The 25,167-nt window shown below is 43.5% G+C and overlaps 1 long non-coding RNA gene across 1 annotated transcript in view; it reads right to left on the reverse strand.

Moving 5' to 3' along the window:
- The window catches only part of LOC148148259 (uncharacterized), a 71,818-nt gene extending 47,903 nt beyond the window's left edge, over window positions 1-23,915 (reverse strand). The window contains exon 1 of the long non-coding RNA XR_015759111.1: window positions 23,791-23,915. This is a non-coding gene — a long non-coding RNA (uncharacterized LOC148148259). The remainder of the gene's footprint in view (window positions 1-23,790) is intronic.
- Window positions 23,916-25,167: the final 1,252 nt, after the last annotated feature.

The raw sequence follows: 25,167 nt of genomic DNA on the forward strand, positions 1-25,167 counted from the left end.
GTTTATGCTTTACCTGAGGCACATCTCACTCCTCTCCATCCAACATTAACAGTGTAACTTTAATTTCCTCTAATTTTTTAAAAATTAGATTCCCTACAGTATGGAAATAGGCCCTTCGGCCCAACAAGTCCACACCCTCCCCCCTGACTAACGCACCTAACACTATGGGCAATTCATCTGACTTGCACGCCTTCAGACTGTGGGAGGAAACCAGAGCAAACCCGGGGAGAATGTGCAAACTCCACACAAACAGCTGCCCTTAGGTGGAAATGAACCAGGGACCCTAGTGCTGTAAGGCAGCAGTGCTAATCACTGAGCCCCCGGGCTGCTCCTTGTCGCAAATAACCTTCCCATAGCATTTATTGCATTTATTTGATTGACTTCAACTACTCCTTCTAATATTCAATTTAACCACAGCTTGGATTCCTCTGCATTTATTTTGGTGAATATTGTATACCTTTAGCGCTAATTTAAGGAATACAGTATTTGCAGATGTCATGAAACATGGAAGCATTGTGTCCTGTGAGGATGATATTGTGTGTGTGTGTGTGTGTAGTGAGTGCAGAGTGTCTTAAGTCTGTGAGGGGTTGCCACAGCAAGGAACTGTAATGACCTCCTCAGGAGACAGACACGGGCTGCAACTGACAGGGTACCCTTCGTTGTTCAGTACTTCCCAGGGGCTGAAAAATTACGCCATGTTCTTCGTGACCTGCGACACATTATCAATGAGGATGAGCACCTCACCAAGACCTTTCCCACACCTCCACTACTTGCCTTTAAACAACCGCCAAATCTCAAACAGATCATTGCTCGTAGCAAACTGCCCGGCTCTCAGGATAACTCCATACAACCCTGTCACGGTGGACGCTGCAAAACGTGGCAGATTGTGGACATAGATACCACTATTACGCGTGGGAACACCTCCCACCGTGTACATGGCAGGTACTCATGTGACTCAGCCAACATTGTCTATCTTATACGTTGCAGGCAGGGATGCCCGGAGGCATGGTACATTGGGAAAACTGAGCAAAGGCTACGACAACGAATGAATGGGCACCGCACAACAATCAACAGACAGGAGGGTTCCCTCCCAGTTGGGGCACTTCAGTGGTCCAGGACATTCAGCCTCGGACCTTCGGGTGACCATCCTCCAAGGTGGACTTCCGGACAGGCAGCAGAGGAAAGTGGCCGAGCAGAGGCTGATAGCTAAGTTCGGTACCCATAGGGAGGGCCTCAACCGGGACATTGGGTTCATGTCACATTACAGGTGATCACCATTGCACTACACACACACACACAGATATTCCTACACACACACACACACTCTCACATACACACGCACACAGACACCCACACACAACCTTATAGACACACAGACTCCCACATATGCACCCCCTCACAGACTTAAGACACTCTGCACTCACTACACACACATACACACACACACACACAAACACACACACACTTTCCCACACTCACAACCCCCACCCCAGACAGACACAGACAGACAAAGACCCACATGCACACATATATTTTGTGTGGTGAATTTTTTGGTATTTTCAGAGTTACATTGCACTTTGCTAAAAAATCACATACATTCATGTAGAACTCTGAGCTCAAAAACTGCATGAATTTATGTAAAACTCTGTTATCTCACTTTTTAGATTGGAATCAATCTAAACATCAGGTCATAGACAGAGAACACAGGGGGCTAACACTTTCAACATATTGTCTTGATTCGGAGATGCCGGTGTTGGACTGGAGTGTACAAAGTTAAAAATCGCACAACACCAGGTTATAGTCCAACAGGTTTAATTGGAAACACACTAGCTTTCAGTGCTTCCAATTAAACCTGTTGGACTATAACCTGGTGTTGTGTGATTTTTAACTCCTAACATGTTGTCTAGCTATCACCATTGTTAACAGCTAACACGAGAATTCAACTTTAATAAAAGGATTTTGTGATTTACACATGAAAGAAGTGAAACTATCACTGTATTCTAACAGATGAAAGGCTTAACAGACAATCAATTCTTCAATGTATAATTTCAGTTACATCACACTGCAAATTTTTGCTATAAATTCTGTATTACGATCGAGCCCTCCACAATCACCTGATGAAGGAGCGTCGCTCCGAAAGCTAGTGTGCTTCCAATTAAACCTGTTGGACTATAACCTGGTGTTGTGTGATTTTTGACTCTGTCTCTTTGTTGGTTACGTAGATCAGTCGATCTTCCATAATTACATCGGCACCACTCCCCCCCACCTCTTCCTCCGCTACATTGATGACTGCATTGGCGCCACCTCGTGCTCTCGCGAGGAGGTTGAGCAATTCATCAACTTCACCAACACATTCCACCCTGACCTTAAATTTACCTGGACCATCTCTGACACCTCCCTCCCCTTCCTGGACCTCTCCATCTCCATCTCCATTAATGATGACCGACATTTTGTACAAACCCACCGACTCTCACAGCTACCTGGATTACACCTCTTCCCACCCTACCTCCTGCAAAAATGCCATCCCGTATTCCCAATTCCTCCGCCTCTGCCGTATCTGCTCCCAGGAGGACCAGTTCCACAACAGAACACACCAGATGGCCTCCTTCTTTAGAGATCGCAATTTCCCTTCCCACGTGGTTAAAGATGCCTTCCAATGCATTTCGTCCACATCCCGCACCTCCGCCCTCAGACCCCACCCCTCCAACAGTAACAAGGACAGAACGCCCTTGGTGCTCACCTTCCACCCTACCAACCTTTGCATAAACCAAATCATCTGCCGACATTTCCGCCACCTCCAAAAAGACCCCACCACCAGGGATATATTTCCCTCCCCACCCCTTTCCACCTTCCGCAAAGACCGTTCCCTCCGTGACTACCTGGTCAGGTCCACGCCCCCCTACGACCCACCCTCCCATCTTGACACCTTCCCCTGCCACCGCAGGAATTGCAAAACCTGCGCCCACACCTCCTCCCGCACCTCCATCCAAGGCCCTAAAGGAGCCTTCCACATCCATCAAAGTTTTACCTGCACATCCACCAATATCATTTATTGTATCCGTTGCTCCCCATGCGGTCTCCTCTACATTGGGGAGACTGGACGCCTCCTAGCAGAGCACTTTAGGGAACATCTCCGGGACACCAGCACCAATCAACCACACCACCCTGTGGTCCAACATTTCAACTCCCCCTCCCACTCTGCCGAGGACATGGAGGTCCTGGGCCTCCTTCACCGCCGCTTCCTCACCACCAGATGCCTGGAGGAAGAATGCCTCATCTTCCGCCTCGGAACACTTCAACCCCAGAGCATCAATGTGGACTTCAACAGTTTCCTCATTTCCCCTTCCCCCACCTCACCCTAGTTCCAAACTTCCAGCTCAGCACTGTCCCCATGACTTGTCCTACCTGCCTACCTTCTTTTCCACCTGTCCACTCCACCCTCCCCCCTGACCTATCACCTTCATCCCCTCCCCCACTCACCTATTGTACTCTATGCTACGTTCTCCCCACCCCCACCCTCCTCTCACTTATCTCTCAACCCTTCAGGCTCTCTGCCTGTATTCCTGATGAAGGGCTTTTGCCCGAAACATCGATTTTACTGCTCTTCGGATGCTCCCTGAACTGCTGTGCTCTTCCAGAACCACTAATCTAGAATCTGGTTTCCAGCATCTGCAGTCATAGAGGATATTAGTTCAGCCTCAGGTGAAGTGCTGCATCTAATTCTAGGCACTTTGTTTTAGGAATAATGCAACAATATTCGAGAGAGTGCAGAAAAGATTTAGAAAATCCAAGGCTCCAGGGATAAGAAACTTCAATTCTGAAGACAGATTGGACAAGTTAGGACTGTTTTCCTGAGAAAACAAGGCTGAGAGCATATTCAACAGAGGGATTTGACATCATTCAGGTTTTAGATGGAGTAGTTGGGGGGGAAATATCCTCACTTGTGAACAGTTGTGAAACAGATTTAATGTAATTATAACATAAGAATTTGGAGCAGGCGTAATCCATTCAGCCCTTCTAGTCTGCTTCCCCATTCAAACAAATCATGGCAAATTTTCTACCATAGCACCATCTGTTGCAATAACTTTATGTTCCTTGATGTTTTTTAATATGTGGAAATTCATCAATTTCTACCTTGAACATAGTTGACATCTGACACTTTACAGATTGTAGTGGCAGACAATTCTGATAAATTCATCTTCTCTCTCTAAACAGTTTGCTTTTCCAAATGTCACTTGGCCTTTTATAAACCATAGGTAAAGCACAACACACTTTCAACTTAGAGCTTCAAGCTCTGCAAAGCCAAACGATAAATTCCCTGCAACCTGGGAATTGAGAAAACTTTTATTTCCCACTTTTCAGTCCAAAACAAAAGTGGCTCAAACAATGAGTTGACGTAACTTTCAAAAGTTCCTGCATGTTGTAGTTGTGATCCTTCACTTGTCATGCTGTCTTTATTGTGTTAATTAAATGTAAATATTTATGTCAATTAATTCATAGATACCTCACCTCATCTCATATGATTCATTCATTCACTCACTTGCTTATTCGTTCAACCACTCACTCACTGACCTCAGTCCTGGCTTCACACACTGTGCCTCAAACAGCAATCAGCACAGGACAAGATGCAAAGTGATATGAAAACAAACATTTTTTTTCTCCCACAGTGAGTGGTTAGCCTCTGGAATGTGCTGACTGAAAGTATGCTGAAGGCAGGCTCAAACTGAGGCATTCACAACAGTATGGGACTGCTAACTGCAAAGGAAGAATGTGCAGGATAATTGAGAGAAAACGGGAGAACGCAAGCTGGCGCAGAGGATATGAGTCAAATGGTTCACGTCTGCTCTATGACAGTTCCCGGAATCTGAATATTGCTCTTGCCCAGTAAGTGGAAACATCTTCTCCATGTCCACCGATCAAAGTTTTAAAGTCCTCTCCATCTCTCTTTTACTCATGAGAAGTGCTTTAGCCTCTTTTATGAATGGTATAACCTTTAACACATTGTACTATTTTGCTAAATCCTTTCTGCAACTTCTCCAACACCTCGACATCCATATCACAATAGGGTGGCGCAATGGCTTGGTAGTCAGCACTGCTGCCTCACAGTACAGGGGGCCCAGGTTCAATTCCACCTTTGGGTGACTGCCTGATGGGAATTTGCACATTCGCCTTGTGTCTGTGGGTTTCCTCTGAGTGCTCTCATTTCCTCCCACAGTCCAATTATGTGCAGGTTAGGTGGATTGGCCATGCTAAGTTACCCATTGTGCTCAGGGGTGTGCAGGTTAGGTGGATTGACCATGCTAAATTACCCATAGTGTTCAGGATGTTCAGGTTAGGTGGATTAGCTACAGGGAATGTAGGATTATAGGGATGGGGTTGGTCTGGGTGGGCTGCCCTTTGGAGGGTCAGTGTGGACTCAATGGGCTGAATAGCCTACTTCCACACTGTAGGGATTCTATGATTCTACAATTTTTGGGAACAAAACAATGCACAGTACTTTTTGTAGTCTAGCCAAACTTTTATGTTCTTTCAATTCTATCTAAAACATAAGCAGTTATTTAAATACAACATTGCACTTGCAGCCAAAGATCTCATTTTCGTCTTTGATGCTGTCTGTTTGCAAGCCTTGCCCTGCTAATTTGGAACACTAAATTCTGAGAACCAAATTCACCTCAGTAATTTAGCACATTTCAAAATAATACTATTGGAACTTGACATAATTCAAAGCATTAACTGGCACTTACTCATAAAACAAATCATATGCACTCTACTATTTTTAGGTATATCTAAAAGTAAGGTGTCAACTTGCTGAAGGTACAACACAGGACTACTTGTGTGCCAAACAGCATGTGATAGATAGATGTAAGGAAATCTACAATCAGATTTAAACTCTGCAGTCCTGCCACATCCATTCATGAATGGTTTTGGACATTTAGATAACTAATTGGATGCTGAGACTCAAATAACCCCAACCTCAATGCTAAGGAGCCCACCACATCAGTGAAAATGTCAAGGTTTAAGCATTGGGACTAGATTGGGTTGGGATATCTGGTCAGCATGTACGGGTTGAACTGAAGGGTCTGTTTCCGTGCTGTACCTCTCTATGACTCTATGACTCTATTTGCAATAATCTTCAGCCAGAAGTACTGAATGGATGATCCCAGTTCCCAACATCACCACCTGTCAGTTTTTAGCCAATTTGCTTCACTCCATGCAATATCAAGAAATGTCTGAAGATAATGGTTACTGGAAAGGCCCTGACAATAGTCTGCAAATAAAACTGAAGACAACTGCTCCAGAATTAGGTATGCCCCTAACCAAAGTGTTCCAGCATAGTCACATCACTGGCACTTATGCAGTAATGTGGAAAATTACCCAGCTACGGTCTCTTACAAAAAAGTAGGATTAATCCAACTCAGCCAAGTAGCACCTCATCAGTCTACTCTCGATCATTAGCAAAGCAATGGGAGTGATCATCGACAGTCCTATCAATTGCCACTTGATCATCAATAACCTGGTCACTGACACTCACTTCAGGTTCTAACAGGATGACTCAACTCTTGACCTCATTACAGCTTGGTCCAAATATAGACAAAAAGGCCTGAACTCAAGAGATGAGGTGAGAATGTTTTTCCCTTACTTCAAGGCAGTGTTGACTGAATGTGGCAGCAAGGCCTTTGCCTGGGTTACAATCGTGGAATTGGTTTTTTAAAGGCATTCTGGGTCTTCCTTCAGCACACAGGCTGCAACAGTTCAAGAAGGCAACTCCCCACCATCTTCTCAAGGGATGGTCAATAAATGCTGGCCCAGCCAGTGATGCCCACATCCCATGGGTGAATAAAACAAAAATTTGATGTTCCATCACTGCCACTTGGTCAATGTCCTGGGACTATCACGTGAACAGCACCATGGGTGCCCACTCCCCCCACCAACACCCTCCACTATCGTCTGCAGACATTCAAAAGGATTGCTCACCATCATGGTCTCAAGGGCAATTAGAGTTACTCAACAAATGGGCATCCCTTGAGCAAATAAAAAGGATTGCTCCTTTACACATTCATTTTGCCAGCATCTCGTGGCCGTTTTTGAGTGTTCCATTGAAATTGACAATGAAACAGGTTGCACTTTGGATCCAGTGAAAGCAGGAATGTTCCATTCTGTATCTCAGATACTGATTACCCCAACCACATGCCTTAATTCTTGAATGTGTGATTACTTTTTGAGCTTCTGTTTCTGTTTTTAGCAAACCACTTTAATTTTTAACATATAGCCGCTGGCATTTGTTTCCTGGCCCTCAGTTTCACTTGAATTAATTTTAACAGATGTCTGGTCAGCGAATTTGTGGATTCCAAACATAATCAAATCAGAAATAGAAATTGCTGCAAAAGCTCAGCAGGTGTGGCAACATCAGTGGAGAGACATCAGAGTTAACGTTTCGGGTAGAGTGACCCTTCCTCAGAACTTTGAGATCCCTTCTGGGGAAGGTCACTCATCCTGAAATGCTAACTCTCAATTTCTCTCCAAAAATGCTGCCAGATCTGCTGAGCTTGGACAGCAATTTCTGTTTTTGTTCCTGATTTACAGCATCTGCTGTTCTTTGGGTTTCTATGATCGAATCAGATTATGACAGCTCCGTCATGAGCCAAATGTTGCATTGGACAGTGAACATCTCCTTTTGCCATCTGACTATTGAGTCCAAGTGGACTAATGACAATGGACAATTCAATGCCATCTGAGAAATAGCTGTGATGGAAACATTGCCTGAAATGAACAGGCTCATCGGGTCTACTGCTCTTGTTTTTTTAAATCTCTTGTCAGGTTTCAGAGGCAATCTAAAACAGGAGTATGCCCTCTTGGAGCGGCATGGTGGCTCAGTGGTTAACACTGCTGTCTCACAGCATCAGGGACCCAGGCTAGATTCCAGTGTCTGCGTGGGTTTCCTCCGGGTACTCCAGTTTCCTCCCATAATTCAAAGATGTGCAGGTCAGGTGAATTGGCCATGCTAAATTGCCCGTAGTGTTGGTAAATTAGTCAGAGGGAAATGGGCCTGGCTGGGCTACCCTTTGGAGGGTCGGTGTGGACTTGTTGTGCCAAAAGGTCTGCTTCCATGCTGTAGGGAATCTAATATAATCTCTCAGGAGCAGAAATGTCAAAAACACACCACAGTGTTGTCAGTGAGTAGCACTTTATTCGAGCTTTTCATTTTAAACCTGATAAAAAGTTAATTTATTGCAAACCACTGTCGAAAGTTATTAAATTAGAGTGTGATATGATGTAAAAAAAGTTGCAAATGTCAAAATAGATATGAGTAAAAGATACTTATGAGGATATAAGGGGAATCTGTCCATTATTAATACAGGCCTATTACTTGTTTGTAGATTATCTCCCCAAAGGTGAAGGAGTTGAAAACATGAGCTCAGACTTTAGCAACTGGAATGGCTTCAACAATTGAATGTTTCATATGAGTGAAGTCAATATGTAGAGCAGTCTATTAAAGAGAGGAAAAGAAGGTTTCTATCCCTCACTGATTCTGTGGTTACAGCATTTGCAGATTGCTGAGATGGTTTTTTTGGCAGAGCTGTGGCTGATTTCTGAAAGACATGCCTTTGAGAGCTGAGAATTCTCCCAATTAGGATGTCTCTCACAGACTTTCCAGGAAGGGTTACTTTGAAATGCTGTTGCATACAGTCTCACACAGATCACACTGAAGGTGGGTGCAATCCCAAAAGTGTTTTGTTATGTCTGGGGCTAGTCCAGATCTAGAGTATTTTATTTTAGTCAATTTTTTTTAATGTTGTCATCCAACAGTTTGGATCACCCTCATTCTCAGGATGAGATGAGCAAGGGGGAGTTGTTCACACCTCCAGGGGAACTATTTTCAGGGTGTTTCTGTTTACTCTTTGCAATATGAACATATGCATCAGGAGCAGGAATAGGCTATTCAGTGCTTCAAGCCTGCTCTGTGTTACAATAAGATCAGAATCTCAAATATACATTCCCGTCTATCTCTGATAAAACCTTCAATATATGCTGAACAAGGATCTGCCTATCTATGCCTTAAACATATTCAAGGGCTCTGCTTCCACTGGCTTTTCAGGAAGATAGTTCTAAAGACTCGTGGCCTTTGGAGAGAAATGTTTTGCTTAATCTCTGTTTTAAATGGGTGACACCTGATTTCCAAACAATGGCCCTTAATTCCAGAACCTCATATAAGAGGAAGCATTCTCTCAATACCTATCCTGGTGAAGACCTTTCAGGACTTTATGTTGCATTGAAGTGACATCTCACTCCTCTAAACCCCATGAATAACAAACCTAGCCCTCCAATCTTCCCTGGTAGGGCAACTGGTGCATTCATGGAACATAGAACATAGAACATTACAGCGCAGTACAGGCCCTTCGGCCCTCGATGTTGCGCCGACCTTGTCATACCAATCTGAAGCCCATCTAACTATTCCATGTACGTCCATATGCCTGTCATTGACGACTTAAATGTACTTAAAGTTGGTGAATCTACTATTGTCGCAGGCAAAGCATTCCATACCCTTACTACTCTCTAAGTAAAGAAACTACCTTTGACATCCGTCCTATATCTATCACCCCCAATTTAAAGCTATGCCCCCTCGTGCTCGCCGTCACTATATTTGGAAAAAGGCTCTCCCTGTCCACCCTATCTAACCCTCTGATTATCTTATATTCCAGATATTATTGAATATATTGTTTCCGATTTATTTACACACTTTGCTAAATACGTTGACCAATACTCTGCATGGTGCTCCTGATGCCTTCTAAAACTGAAGCACAACATCCTTAGTTTTGTATTCAGTTCCACTTATAGGACATTGGTTAGGCTACCTTTGGAATATTGCATTCAATTCTGGTCTCTCTTCTGTAAGAAGGATGTTTGAGAAATTTTAAAGGGTTCAGAAAAGATTTACAAGGATTTTGCCAGGGTTGGAGGGTTTGAGCTACAGGGAGAGCCTGAACAGGCTGGGGCTGTTTTCCTTGGAGTGTTAGGGGATATGGGATGATCTTATAGACATTTATAAAATCATGAGAGACATGCATAAAGTGAATAGACAAGGTCTTTCCCCCCACCAGGGAGTCCAAAACTGGAGGGCATAGGTTTAAGGTCAGGGGAGAAAGATTGAAAAGGGACCTAAGGGGTAACCTTTTCACGCAGACAGTAGTGCGTGTATGGAATGAGCTGCCAGAAGAAGTGATGGAGGTTGGCACAATTACGGCATTTAAAAGGCATCTGGATGGGTACATGAATAGGAAGGGTTTAGAGGCATATGGACTAAACGCTGGCAAATGGGACTAGATTAGTTAAGGATATCTGGTCGGCACGGATGAGATAGACCGAAGGGTCTGCTTCTGTTGCACAACCCTATGACTCTGTGAGCTCTACACCAATTTTTCCACCATTCAATGAAATCTTTTCTGATTTGATAATCCTCAGCTCTGCTTTTCTGCTTTCCCTATATAATCATCGATTTGCTGACTGATTAAAAATCTATTTATCTCAGCATTGAATATACTCAGCAATCAAGTTGCTACAGCTTTCTCCAGCAAAAAAATTCCACCGACTCACTATCATTTGAAAGAAGAAAATCATCCTCAACTCTGTTTTAAGCATGCAAATTCTTACTCTAAGATTGTATCCTCTGACCGTAAGACCATGGACTGTCTATGACCCATCTGGTCCTCAACTCTCCTATAAAGAGAAACAGCCGCTCTGCATCTATCCTGTCAAGACCCCTAAGAATCTTATAGGTTTCAACAAGGATGCCTCGCATTCTTTTGAACTCCAGTGAGTACACACCCAATTTACTCAACCTATCCTAATGAGAAAATCCCCCCATACTCAGGACCAACCTAAAGTCCTGCCGCAAATCCCTGTATTTTGTTCCTTAGGTAAGGGGACTGACACTGTTCACAGCATTCGGTGCATGATCTCATGCTTTGTACAGTTTTAGCAAAGTGTCACTATATTTATGCTCAATCTGTTGGAAATAGAGGCTAATGTTCCATTTGCCTTCAATATTACCTGTTGAAGTTATATTGCAGGCTTTTGTGATTTATACATGAGGATTCCCAAATCCCTCTAGCCTGGACCTCTCCGCAGTCTTTCTCCATTTGAATCACAATAAATATGCTAATGATATACATAATCCTGTAACTTTAAGATCCATATCCATGAGTTACTGAGAAGAGACTGATGGAAGAACTGCAATTGAGAGCAGTAATCAGTGTGCAGTGAATTAATATATAAATTAAATAATTTATTGGAACTCCCTAGGGCTAGACAGTAGTTAATCTTCAGGATTAATAACTCATGATGAAAGGCTTTTGCCTGAAACATTAGCTCTTGTGCTCCTTGGATGCTGCCTGACCTGCTGTGCTTTTCCAACACCACACTCTCGACTCTAATCTCCAGCATATGCAGTTCTCACTGTTGCCTCGTAATTAATCTTCAGCACGGCAATGTCCAGTTCGAAAGAGACAGTCTAACACGATCGAGTAACCCCAAACATCCAACAGCCAGACCTCACAGCGGGCAGAATCCATAGAGATAGAACAAGATAGTGTCACATCCAGGGAGAAAGCTTAAACCAGAATGTATGGGCCATCCAGTTTGATAATGTGATTTCTAACTGAAAGCTTGCCTGATTGTGTGCAGTCCTGTAATCATGTTTGCCTTTGTAAGTTGCCAAATGCACAGTAGCTCACAAGAACGTAAATCACTGCCAAGCAGAGCAGGAGCATTCATTGCTTATTGATGTGCTTTTTCACTAGATATATAATTGGATTCTTGTTATTCTGTGCCATTTCATCCATTACTTAATTCTTCAGGCTTCAGGTGCTTTTGAAAGATTCATGTTGCCTTGAATGACTGAGAAGTATCACTTCAGCAAATCCAAACAAGAATGTTTGATGAATTACAATCACAGACTTGAATGGCCCAAGTTCTGATTGGAATCCACTTACAGCTGTTTCTTTGACAGATGAAATATGACCCTCCACCCCAGCTCCCCCTCCTATTCCCCCAGGATCAACACATATCAACTGAAAGAAAGTGAAAACTGCAGATGCTAGAGATCAGATTCCAGAGTGTGGTCCTGGAAAAGCACAGCAGGTCAGGCAGCATCCGAGAAGCAAGAGAATCGACACTTCGGGCACAATTCCTGATGAAGGTCTTTTGTCCAAAATGTCGATTGTCCTGCTCCTTGGATGCTGCCTGACTCACTGTGCCTTTCCAGCACCACACTCAAAATTCATATCAACTGAAGCTAACTTGCGTCAGTCAACCAGAAAATAAATTTCTCTTACGTGACATGAGAAACAAAATAATGGTCATTTAATTTTATTAAAAGCACAGAGCCATCCTTCGACTTCAGAAAGTGATTTATCTTTTGTATTCTTTGTCAAACACTTTCTTATATCCAGGCCATCAGGACATCATCTACAAAACTTGAAGAAACCATGCAGTTCAATTATTGAATCCTATAAACAGCAAGCCACGCATTAATTTTACCTCAAACATATTGGGCTTAAGAGAAAAATATGTTCCTCATTAAAAAGTCTTCCCTGCTTTCCAGTAGCTTGCTCATTTCAGGGGAAGTTGTTGCTGGATTTGGACCTCCCAATATGATATGTTGGGAGGTCCAAATCCAACAAAATCCAATCTGGCATCCCCATCCTAACTAGGACTGCAGAGATTCAAGAAGAAATTAGACAAGAGGTTAGTTAGGTATTGTTCTTCGTGCTAAAGTGATTCAAGGGCATGGGGGGAAAATGGGAACAGGGTATTGAGCAGAATGATTATGATTGCATTGAATGGGGTAGAAGGCTTGAAAGGCTGAATGATCTCCTCCTATTCCTACCTTACTTGTTTCTAAGACCCATGATGACCACTGTTTCAAAGTTACTGGGCAAGTATAAAAACTTTGATCTTTCTCAGCAAAGTTAATAAAAGTGGAGGGATTGAGAGTAGTTCAGTTTCACCTGGGATAATCAATCACCAAGTTCTTCCACTTTTATTCTTTTCAAAATTCTTTCAGGGAACATGGGTGTTGATGGAAAGATCACCTTTTGTTGCCTGCTCTTCATTTCCCTTGCAAAGATGGTGCAGAACCACCTTCTTAAGCCATTGTAGTCCAACTGGTGTGGGGACATCCAAAGCACAGCTCCAAAGCTATGGTTAGCAAAATGAAGGAACGGCAATATAACTTCACATCAGCTAGAGGACTGAGGTACAAGGATGCAGAAACTATGCTGCAATTATACAAAAGTCTGGCCCGGCCCCATTGGGCACCACAACTTAGGAAAGATGTATTCACCTTGGAAGTTTACAAGAATAATACCTGGACTTCAAGTATTATGTTACTAGGAAAGACTGCATAATTTAAGCCCATTTTGTGTAGAATTGTAAAGGGTAAGGAATGGTCTGATTGAAGTCTTAAGATAATAACAGGAAGAGACAGGGTAGACAAGCTGTTTGGAGATTCTCATTCTAAGGGGCATTGTATGAGAATTAGGACCAGACTGCTCAGGAGAGATGTCAGGAAACACTTCTACACACAAAGGGTGGTACATGTTTGGAACTCTCTTCCACAAAAAGCAGTGAATCAGTTGTTAATTTCAAATCTAAAATATATATATATATATGTTTGTTTGGCAAAGGTCTTAAGAGATATGGTTCAAAGGCTGGTGCAGTTTGATCTTGATTACAGATTAGCCATGAATGGCTAATTCAAAGAAAAGAACAAAGTGCAAAGGAAATTTACAGTCCAGGAATAGGCCCTTCAGCCCTCCAAACCTGAGCCGGTCCAAATCCACTGTCTAAAACTGTTGCCCAATTCCTAAGTATCTGTAACTCTCTGCACCCCACCTACTCATGCATCTGCCCAGATGCATCTTAAATGAATCTACCATGCCTGCCTCTACTACCTCTGCTGGCAATCCATTCCAGGTGCCTACCACCCTCTGTGTAAAGTACTTGCTGAGTGTATCCCCCTTAAACTTTTCACCTCTCACCTCGAAAGCATGACATCTCGTTATTGAATCTTTCATCCTGGGAAAAAGCTTATCTCTATTTACCCTGTCTATACCCTTCATGAGTTTGTAGACCTCAATCAGGTCCCCACTCAATCTCCTTTTTTCTAATGAAAACAAATCTAACCCACTCAAACTCATTTCATAGCTAGTACCTTCCATACTTGGCAACATCCTCGTAAATCTTCTCTGCACCCTCTCCAAAGTGTCCACATCCTTTTGGTAATCTGGTGACCAGAACTGTACACAGTATTCTAAATGCGGCTGAACCAACATCTTGTTCAATTTTTACATGACCTGGCATCTCTTATACTCAATACCACGTCCGATGATTGCAAGCATACCACATGCCTTCTTGACCACTCTATCCACCTGTGCAGCAATCTTCAGGGTACAATGGACCTGAACTTCCAGATCTCTCTGCTCATCAACTTTTCCCAAGGCTCTTCCGTTAACTGTATAATTCGCTCTAAAATTAGACTTCCCAAAATGCATCACCTCACATTTGCCTCAATTGAACTCCATCTGCCACTTCTCCGCCCAACTCTCCAGTCCATCTATATTCTTTGATAATCCGCTATGCTTTCTGCTACTCCACCAATATTTGTGTCATCTGAAAACTTGCTGATCATACCAACAGTGCTCGCTTCCAGATCATTTATGGATATTACAAACAACAGTGGCCCCAACACTGACCCCCAACAGTGACCCACCACTGGTCACCTTTCTCCATTTTAGAAACTCCCTTCACCTACTACACTCCATCTCCTGTTGCTCAACCAGTTCTTTATCCGCCTAGCTAGAACACCCTGCACACCATGTGACTTTACTTTCTGCATTAGTTTACCATGGGGAACCTTATCAAATGCCTTACTAAAGTCCATGTATATGACATCTATAGCCCTTCCTTCATCGAACAAATTAGTCACTTCCTTAAAGAACTCTATTAAGTTGGTAAGGCACGATCTTCCCTGCACAAAACCATGTTGCCTATCACTGATTAGCCCATTCTTTTCCAAATACAAATAGATTTTATCCCTGAGTACCTTTTCCAGCAACTTTCCTACCACTGACCAGGCTCACTGGTCTGTAGTTACCCGGAATATCCCTACTCCCCTTCTTGTACAGGGGGACACCATGAGCAACCCTCCAGTCCTCCGGCACCTCACCTATGTTTAAGGATGCTTCAAAGATATCTGTCAGGGCCCCAGCTATTTCCTCTCTCGCCTCCCTCAGCAACCTGGGATAGATCCCATCCGGTCCTGGGATTTGTCCACCTTAATGACCTCTCGCCTACCCAACACATCTTTCCTACTTATGTCAACGTGATCCAGAGTAATCAAACTTCTTTCTCTAATCTCAATATTCAGCATGTCCCTCTCCTCAGTGAATACCGATGCAAAATAATCATTCAGAATCTCACCCATTTTCTCAGGTTCGACGCATAGCGTTTCTTCCTTATCCTTTAGTGGACCAACTTTTCTCTGGTTACCTGCTTGCTTCTTATATATGAATAAAAGGCCTTGGGATTCTCCTTAATTCTGCTCACTAAAGCTATTTGATGACCCCTTTTAGCCCACTTGATTCCTCATTTAAGACTTGTCCTGCTCTCCCGATATTCCTCCAGGGTCCGTTCTGTTCTTAGCTGCCTGGACTTTATGGACGCTTCCCTTTTCCTTTTGGCTAGTCGCATGATTTCTCCTGTCATCCACAGTTCACGAATCTTGCCCTTCCTATCCTTTGCCTTCGATGGGACATGCCTATCCTGCACTATCTTTCAAAGCCTCCCACATCTCAAATGTGGACTTCTCTTCAAATAGCTGTGTCCAATCCACATTTCCCAGCTCCTGCATAATTTTGATATAATTGGCCGTGGCCACAGTTTAGTGCACTTCCCTTAGGCCCACTCTCATCTTTGTCTACGAGTATTCTAAAACTTACAGAATTGTGGTCACTGTTCCCGAAGAAATCCCCCTCTGCAACTTCTACCACCTGGCCTGGCTCGTTCCCCATTCAAAGCAAAATCAGACAGATTTTTGATAATCAGTGGATTATCAAAATACAGGGTGACAGCAAGGTGATGTTGAGGTCACAGTCAGATCAGTCATGATCATATTGAATTGGTCTACTCTTATGATTTTGTTGTGATCTTGTGAGTTATGGTTGATATTTTGGAATTCTGCACAATATAAACATGCATATCCAGCAATAGCCACTAGATGGAGACAGATCACAAAAAAGCAGAACCTTGTTACTGCTGCAGAACAATTTCTACAATCAATCATCAATGATCAGATTTGAAAAGCGTGGCACTGAAAAAGCTCAGCAGGTCAAGCAGCATTGGAGGAGCAGGAGATCAACATTTTAGGCATAAATCTGATAAAGGGGTTATGCCCGGAACATCGACTTTCCTGCTCCTTGGTTGCTTTTCCAGTGAGCTTTTCCAGCGCCACACTTTTTGACTCTGATCTCCAGCATCTGCAGTGCTCACTTCCTCCTAATCAATGGTCAGATACCATTCTACATTAATGCTCCTCCCTTTGCTGCACAAAGTTTGTGTTGTGTATCTGTCCTCAGTATCCAACACTTACCTTTGGATTAAGAATTAACGTTACATTTTTCGTGACATCAGGATTACTTATTCAAATGTTTTTTTAATTATGTCTACACAGCTCACCCTGCCTTAGCTGATTGAGACACTGAAAGTTTAAACCATAGAAGGAGGACAGTCACGTGTTGGCTAAGACACTTATCCAATCCCAGTTCTGACTTGAAACGGACTTGACACATTCACACTCTTTATCTCTCTCTACAGACTCTGCCAGATCAGCTGAGTTTCTCTCACACTTTCTATTTTTATTTCAGGTTTCCATCATCTGCAGCACTTTATTTTTATCCTTCTAATCCCAAATTCCAGCTCTTGTTCTGTGGCCCTTTATGTTATAACATTTTAGATCCAAATGTAAGTAATTTGTGGGTAAATACCTTTTAATCACATTGAGTGCCAATAAAGAAAACAGCTTATGAGGACTTGTTTTTTTTTTACAATTTAGAACAATAGAAGCAGCCTGAATGGGTGGGGTTAAACACCCACAGAACCAGAATTTTAGTTTTAGCTTCCTGCAGTTGCTGGGGTCTTGAAGCTGGATGAGGAAGCGCTGATTCCTCTCTCTGGCGCAGTTTGGTTTTCTTCCTGTTACTAGAATTGCATGTGAGACAATCTATTTTGCTGAATTTGCCTTTGCCAAGGATGTGTTTATGGGATGTTACTATATTGGAAACAGTTAATTGCTGGTAGTTAATGTAAGTTTTATTTTGTTAACATTTTGATGGAGTTACAGTTAAGCCAATTCTTTTCTTTTTAAAATTTGTCTGTATTTTAACTGTAATGTGAAAATAAAGTATGTTTTTGCTCAAAGCTGTGTGGTTTGACCAGTCGAATTGCATATGGAATGCAACACCTTACACTTAACTTTAAAATAAGAAAAGATTAGGGTCCAGGCTACCTTTTTAATATATTTTGAGGGGTCTGGTCCATATCACTATCAAGATCTGAGCAGAAACACAGGGGATCACCCCTGCTCTGGGTTACAAGTGACCGAAAATGTTAGCTGCTTTGCTCTGTTTGAAAGGATCTTGGTTGATTTTGGCATCTCCTGTAGATTCACTGTAGCAGGGGTCTACAACTGGATGGTGATGCTAAATTCCCAGAGATCTCTGTATCAGTTGTGCCAATGACCATGAGTTTGTGTCAGAGTCAATCTGACAGCTCAATATGACCAGATTTCTGATGTCGGCTCTTTTGTGAATTTTGTTCATGGCTTTGAGGAAACAGTAAAAGGTCACAAAAGGCATGCGTGAGGATTAAAATCTCAAGTGGCCGGAGGTAAGGGCAGAGGTGATTCACACATCAAAGGCCAAGGTAGATCATTATGTTGGAGAGGATTTGGAGTTGGAAGGTCCTTTTGCAATCAGCTGTGACATGATTAGGGTTAGACTCAGAGAGAGTCCAAGTATGGAGGCAAATAACCAAGATGCATTTAAGTCAAAGCTAGATAAATACATGGTGGAGAATGGAATAACATTACTAGGATTTGCTGCAAAAGGTATGAGGAGTTAAATATGGGGTATAAACAACAACATCATTCTTTTAAGCCAATTAATCTGTTTTCTTATGTTGAAACTACTTTGTAACCCTGTGTGCGTTCTGCGCAATGTGAAGTTTTAAATCACAAGTTTTAAATCATGGTCATAATTTAATTCATTCGCAAACAGGATTCCCCGACTGGGCTTTAATATTGTTGCTGCTCAATGCTCACTCATCCATTAGATTCCTCATGGTATTCCTGATGAAGGGCTTTTGCCCGAAACGTCGATTTTACTGCTCCTCGGATGCTGCCTGAACTGCTGTGCTCTTCCAGCACCACTAATCCAGAATCTGGTTTCCAGCATCTGCAGTCATTGTTTTTACCTCATTGAATTTAACCCTACTGCGAATCCTCTTGCAAGGATGCCTGCCTTGAAGAAGTTTTCTTCCTCTCTCTGCAAGAATCTCAGGGAGTCCCTCTCCCACTGTAACTCCCAGGTCATTTCTTCTAGGTATTCCTGACAAGGGCTTTTGCCCGAAACGTCGATTTTACTGCTCCTTGGATGCTACCTGAACTGCTGTGCTCTTCCAGCACCACTAATCCAGAATGTGGTTTCCAGCATCTGCAGTCATTGTTTTTACCCATTAGATTCCTCAGGCTGTTCTGGGTCAAATGCATTCAATGGCCAAGAAAACAGACACTTAGTTGTCTGGCTCCTAAATGTGTTGCTATCAGCAAGCTTCTACAATTGGAGGCACATAAGTGTTGATCTCTGACCTTGACTTATTTCCTGCCAAGAGAATTTGGGGTGACAACTGAAAGACAATAGGATAAGGAAACTTTGATGCAAACGCTGGTGGAAATTCAATCTTGGCCTTGTTTCTAGTTCTGTTTCTTCCTGATTGGTCCTAAGGCCTGTGGAAAGTTAGTTTCTGTGATTGTTGAACACTGCTACCTTCTCAAGGGCAATTAGGGACAGGCAATAAATGCTGGGCCAGCCCGTCCTGTCTATGCCTCTTGACTGAATAAAAAGCTTAGATAGAGAGTGGAGAGAATGGCGTGATTCCTGCACTCTCACAAGGTCCCACTCCAGAGACATTGCCATATATTCCAGAGGGACATTCCAGTGGGTACTGAGGGAATAACACATTGTTTAATGTGCTGTCTTTTGATTCTGCCCTCTCAGGTAGACAGAAAGATAACAAGCGAAAGTGAGGACTGCAGATGCTGGAGATTAGAGTGGTGCTGGAAAAGTACAGCAGGTTAGGCAGCATCCGAGGAGCAGGAAAATTGCCGCTTTGGGCAGGAGCCCTTCCATACATTCAAAGAAGCCCAGGGCAGACTCTCAGTGTCCTAACCACTGTTTACCCCTTGAATAATTTCTCCAGCATTTGGCCCATGTCTCTCAAAACCTTTTCTATTTATAAAGCTGTCAAAATGTCTTCTACATATTGTAACTGCTCCTGCATCTACCACTTCCTCTGGCAGCTCATTCCACTTTTGAACCTTCCTCGGTGTGAAAGATTTGCACCTCAGGTCCTTTTTAAATCTTTCTCCTCTCACTTTAAGAATCTGCCCCCTAGTTTTGAACGCCCACCTTTGGCAAAAGACTTTTGCTATTCACCTTATCTATGCCTCTCATGATTTATGAACCTCTATAAGGTCACCCCTCAACCTCCTACATTCCAGTGAAGAAAGTTCCAGCCTTGTCCAATCTGTCCTTACAATTCAAACCCTCCAGTCCTGGCAACATCCCGGTAAATCTTTTCTGGACCTTTTCAATTTTAAAATATCCTTCCTATAGCATGCTGACCAGAACTGTACACAGTACTCCAAACTGGCCTCACCTGTGTTCTATACAACACGGCATCCTAACTCATAGATACAATGGTCTGAGCAATGAAGGCAAGTGTGTGAAAAACACCTTCTTAACCACCTCATCTACCTGTGATGCAACTTTCAAAGAACTATGTACCTGAACCCTCAGGTCTCTGGTTGACCACACTCCGCAAGGCCCTACCATTAACTGTGTAAGCCCTACCCTCATTCTGAAAGGCAGTCACGCCAAGAAGTAAAAAACATGGCAGTTAATCTGCACACACCACGCTCCCACAAGGAAGGGCTTACGCCCGAAAGGTCAATTCTCTTGCTTCTGGGATGCTGCCTGACCTGCTGTGCTTTTCCAGCACCATACTCTTTGACTCCAGCATCTGCAGTCCTCACCTTCTCCTATGTTCCCACAAACAGCCAATCTAGACACAGCACGCTCCCACTAACAGCCAATCTGCTCGCAGCGTACTCTCACAAGCAACCAATCTGCAAACAGTTCTCTAATATATAGCCCATCTGCACACAGTACATTCCCAAAAGTGGTCAATCTGTACATAGTGTGCTGCTACAACTAGCCAATCTATATGCAGTGTGCTCCCACCCCCCCGCCCCAACCCCATCCAACACCACCCCACCATCCACCCCCAATCCCCGCAACCCCATCCAACTCCACCCCACCATCCACCCCCAATCTCCCCAACCCCATCCAACACTGCCCCACCATCCACTCCCAACCCCCGCACCCCAACCCCATTCAACACCGCCCCACCATCCACCCCCAACCCCCGCCCCAACCCCATCCAACACCACCCCACCATCCACCCCAACCCCCGCAATGCCATCCAACACCGCCCCACCATCCGCCCCCACCCCCCTGCAACCCTGTCCAACACCGCCCCACCATCCGCCCCCACTCCTGCCCCCAACCCCATCCAACACCACCCCACCATCCATCCCCATCCCCCCACAACCTCATCCAACACCGCCCCACCATCCGCCCCCACCCCCCTGCAGCCCCGTCCAACACCACCCCAACATCCTCCCCCACTCCTGCCCCCAACCCCATCCAACACCGCCCCACCATCCGGCCCCTCCCGCCTGCAGCCCCGTCCAACACCGCCCCACCATCCGCCCCCAACCCCTGTCCCCCCACCATGCACCCCCAGCCCCCCACAATCCCATCCAACACTGCCCCACCATCCGCCTCCAACCCCAACCCCCAACCCCATCCAACACAGCCACACACGTGCACACACACACACGTGCACACACACATACACACACATACACACAGCTCCCTACCGTCCGACACACACACACTCTCACAGCCACACATGCGCACATACACACAGCTCCCCGTCCTCCGACACACACACACTCTCACAGCCACACACACACACACACAATGTTTTACTGACAGGTTCCACTTTTGCCCTGTACAGGACAATATTGGAGACATTATCTGGGGAAGTGGTGGGGGGAGAGAGCGGGTGGGAGATCAGTCATTTGGTGACGGTGTGTGGGCTCCCACTAGTCTAGGACTGTTCTCAGCAGCATTTCAGTAAGCCGAGTTCACTTTTAATCACTGTCAACAAAAGACACGATCAGTGTTGGAAACACGTCCTTGATGTGATGTTTCTATCGGGATCGCGAGATCTCCTTCGGATAACCCGATATTCGGATAATTGATATTCGGATAATCGAGGTTTCTCTGTAGTCTGCTCGCGTTAAGAAATGTGCCACTCGATGGACGTATTAGCTGCAGTGGATTGGAATGTGGCTATGGAATAATTAAATCTACAGTTTGCTCATCTTTGACAAATTCAAAATATCATATAGAAATACAAGGCTAGAAAGCAGTTTTTAAATATAATGATAAATGTTGAAAGCAATTATGGTTTAGGTGCAGCCTCAAGTTAAGCTTCTGGCAGATTAGCATTTTGAGTAAAAGGGTAATGGCCCAAGAGTTTGCATGTAATTAACATGAGTTACATTTCCATTGGTTGTCTAGACTTGTCTGCAATTTATTACCACAGGGAGTTGAAAACAATGATTAAGCTAATTATTAAGGACCTAACTGAATGAGACCAAGCTGTAATTTGATGAGTTCTGCGTGCTGAAGACATATGCATTTGAAGCAGGGTTTAACACAGTGATGAGAAAGCAAAATAGTGAGCATGCCAGAAATCTGAGATAAGAGCAGAGAAAGCTGGAACCCACTCAGCAGGTCAATCAACATGTGTGGAGAGAAACAACATTTCAGAAGATCATTGACCTGAACATTAACTCTGTGTCTTCAATAGTCTGAGATTCACTTACATCTGCTGTGGTCATTCTGTTTTATATATAGAGTCACACAGCATGGAAATAGACCCTTCAGTTCAATGGAATTACCTTGATATATTGTGCCAATGTGGTTGGACATCAAGTCATGTAATACAGAAAAGGCAATTCAGCCCTTCATGACTGTACTTCTTTGAAAGAAGCAAGTCAGGAATGTGATGGACTACTCCTCACTTGCCTGGATGAATGCAGCTCCAACAAAACTCAAGAAGCTTGACACCATCCAAGACAAAGCAGCCCACTTGTTGGCACCATATCCACAAACATCCACTTCCTTCACTACTGACGCTCAGTAACAACAATGTGCACTATCTACAAGGTACACTACAGAAATTCACTGAAGATCCTCAGGCAGCACCTTCCAAACTCACAACTACTTCCATCCAGAAGGACGAGAACAGCAGATACGTGGGAAACCATCACCTTCGAGTTCCCCTCCAAGCCACTCACCACCCTGACTTGGAAATATATCTCTGTTCCTTCACCGTCACTGGGTTATAATCCTGGAATTCCCTCCCTAAGGTCTTTGGGGGTCTACCCACAGCACGTGGAGTGGAGTGTTTCAAGAAGTCAGCTCACCACCACCTTCTCAAGGGCAACTAGGGGCGGGCAATAAATGCTGGCCCAACCAGAGGCTCCCACATCCCAGAAATGAATAAAATAAAGAAAAAGAGATTTTTTTTCTCAACAAAGGTCTTGATTCTTTGGAACTCCCGTTCTCAAAAAGCAGTGGAAGGATAATCTGTGATTATATTTATTGTCAGGGTCAATCGATTCTGGGTGAGCAAAGGAATGAAAAGTGATGAGGAAAGGTTAAAAACACTAGAATTGTTTTCACTGGAAAGATGGCAGCTGAGAGGACACTTGACAGAGGTCTACACAATTATGAGAGGCATAAATTAGGTGGATAGTCAGAGGCTTTTTCCCAGGGTTGAAATTTCAATTACAAGGGGGTGAAGGTTCAAGGTGCAGGGGAAAGTTTAAGGGAGATGTGCGAGGGACGTTTTTCACGCAGACAGTGGTAGGAGCTTGGAACACACTGCCAGAAGAGATGGTGGAAGCAGGCACATTGGTGACATTTAAGAGGCATCTGCATGGTTACATGAATAGGGAGAAAACAGAGGGATACAGATCGAATAAGGGCACAAGGATTGCTTTTTCAGTTTAGTTTTGCCATGATGATTAGCACAGGCTGTTTCTGTACAGCACCTCGCTTTTGTTCTTTGTGATCAGAGGTGGACAGGAATGTGCAGTAATCAGGTCAGCCATGTTCATGTTGAATAGTGGGACAGGTTCAAGGGATTGAGTGTCCTGCCCCTCCTCCTCATTTATATGTTCAGATGTTTGTATCAAAAAAGCTCATTGAGTTAAAAAATGTTCGCAACTCTTCCTGTTTCTTTGCCAATTTTCTTAAGTATTCAATCCTTATTCCCAATTCTCCTGTCAACACAAACAGTTTTTGTCTTACTTACCTCATCAAAACTTCATAATTTTGAACAGTCCAATGAAATCTTGCTTTCTACGTCTCTGCTCCAACAAAAACAGATAACAGAAACTCATCATCAGGCAAGACTGACAAATTGTCGATTCACTCTTAAACATGAGGCAAATTCTTTTGAACAGCTAGGCACGGAATTCAGAGTTAAATACGAGAATACCAGTTTTCCAGTTTTGAAGCAGAGAGCACCCTTGTACCTTTCCTTTTTAAAGAAACCCTGGTTTGACCTCTGTTTATCCCGTATTTGAGCATAAGCTGTAATGCCATCTCCAGCTGGATATTTATAGCCCCCTTGGGTAACTGAGGCTCCAAGGCAGAAAAATAAGCCACACTTTTTTTCTGTTTTAACCATCATGAATGATAATCTGCATGAATTTAGAAATCCGTGTATCATTTAACTCAGTATGTTGAAAATAAAGCAACATGAAGAACAAACTTATTTTGATCCTCTAATAGCAGTGATGTGCTTTTGTGGAAAATATCAAGAAATTATCCGGCAGAAATAGGGATAGTTGCCAGCGTAAGCACAATGTCCAAGAGGTGAGGGAATTGATGAATATGAGGGAAAGTAAGTTATCTCACACTCTTTCAAGTGAGAATGGGTTTAGGCCGTTTCAGTGTTGATCATGATATAGGAACATAGGGATAGGAGTAGGCCATTCAGTCCATCAAGCATGCATTGTCCTTTTATACAATTGTGGCTGCATGAATACTTTTTACTCACACTACCCAGAACTGAGAATCAAAAATCTAAACATACTAAACAACGGAAATCTCACAGCCTTCTGAGAGAGACAATTCCAAAGATTCAAAACACCCTGAGTTAAAGAATTTCTCTTCATCTCCATCATAAATGGTAAATGTATAGTCTGATATGGGGGTCAAGGACATTGCGGAATTGCCTTATCTACAGAAAAGTTCTCACCATTTAGATGAAATATTTAGGACTTGAAGGGACAATATAGAATGTTGCATTGCCAGCCAGTTGTTCCAGACTGGATAATTTCCCCAAAATGAAGTAACTTTCCAGTTTAACGTTAAATAGCACACGACACCAGGTTATAGTCCAACAGGTTTGTTTGGGAGCATTAGCTTTAAGAGAGATGCTCCTTTATCAGGTGGTTGTACTGGCACCTCCAAACCATTCCAGTTTAACAACCCACGGGCACAGTCCCTGCCTCAGTCAGTAACTCTCACTCACATTTTCCCCACATGACAACCAGTTCCATATTTCAAACATGACTGTTTGTTTGTAAAGCATTTCCAGACATTCTAAGATTGTGAAAAGTGCTACAGAAACATTAGCATCGTCGTTGCTATTGCACGCACAAAGATGCCTAAACAGTGCAAT

Source organism: Chiloscyllium plagiosum, unplaced genomic scaffold (assembly GCF_037043375.1).
Source record: "Chiloscyllium plagiosum isolate Xiang-an unplaced genomic scaffold, Cpla_swu_hap1 HiC_scaffold_13, whole genome shotgun sequence".
NCBI lineage: Eukaryota > Metazoa > Chordata > Chondrichthyes > Orectolobiformes > Hemiscylliidae > Chiloscyllium > Chiloscyllium plagiosum.